Source organism: Apteryx mantelli, unplaced genomic scaffold, assembly GCF_036417845.1.
Source record: "Apteryx mantelli isolate bAptMan1 unplaced genomic scaffold, bAptMan1.hap1 HAP1_SCAFFOLD_40, whole genome shotgun sequence".
NCBI lineage: Eukaryota > Metazoa > Chordata > Aves > Apterygiformes > Apterygidae > Apteryx > Apteryx mantelli.
This window is the reverse complement of record NW_027118755.1, coordinates 2,373,432-2,374,233: the sequence shown is the minus strand read 5'-3', so window position 1 is coordinate 2,374,233 and position 802 is coordinate 2,373,432. Positions and strand designations below refer to the sequence as shown.

Sequence of the window (802 nt, the reverse complement as noted above, 5' to 3'; positions counted from 1 at the left end):
GACCATTACATCTAGAGGCAACTATCGTGTGAATTATAGTTAGAGTTGAGTGCAATATATTAATTAAACAGTTGTCCTCAGAGAAAACAAGTTTGTGGACTTTTTTGTTTTTTTTTCCCCCTCTTTTGCCCTTACTCTGCTCAAACATCTGGGAAGTGGAGGAACTTGCCAGGCAATGCAGTGGGGGCCGCTGTGAGTCCCGAGGGAGGTGAACTCTGGAGAGGACAATGCAGCAAACCTGCAGGCCACGAGTAACAGGTTTGCCCCTCAGGGCACTGGCACACTGCTGCTGGTGGTGGAAGCAGTGCTGCCCATAGATTATCCTGCAGCCCTTGGAGTCCTTGCTCCTGTTAAACACAGCAGGCAAGGTGTTGAAATCTGGTTTCTCTTCAGATCGTATAAATCTTTTGCCTTTTACTAAAGATTTCTGTGGAGAGGAACAGGCACAAGTGTCGAGGAATTTTTGGAGGCTCCATTTCAGTGGAAATTTTCTTTTCCCTGCTTGAACAGGGGGGTTGGACTTAGACGATCTCCAGAGGTCCCTTCCAACCTCAACCATTCTGTGATTCTGTGATTCTGTGAACTCTGTACCCTTGCTGGGACCTGCCAGTGCAGCTTCAGAGGAGCACTTGCAGGCAGCATTTCTGCCAGGAGAACATCTGCTCCCTGGGGCAGGTGATGTTTTGTGAGCCAAGGGAAAATGGAAGGGTTTGGAGCTGGGCATCATAATGCCACTCTACACAAAGGAAAACTCGGTGTGTGATTGTGAGGGGGTGGGTATGTTTCTGTGCATTTGTGGCAG

At 48.5% G+C, this 802-nt stretch overlaps 1 non-coding gene across 1 annotated transcript; it reads left to right on the top strand.

The window, feature by feature from the left end:
* The first annotated feature begins 374 nt into the window (after window positions 1-374).
* LOC136996530 (U5 spliceosomal RNA) lies at window positions 375-488 on the top strand. Its single transcript, XR_010887577.1, has one exon. It is a non-coding gene; the product is annotated as a U5 spliceosomal RNA (small nuclear RNA).
* Window positions 489-802: the final 314 nt, after the last annotated feature.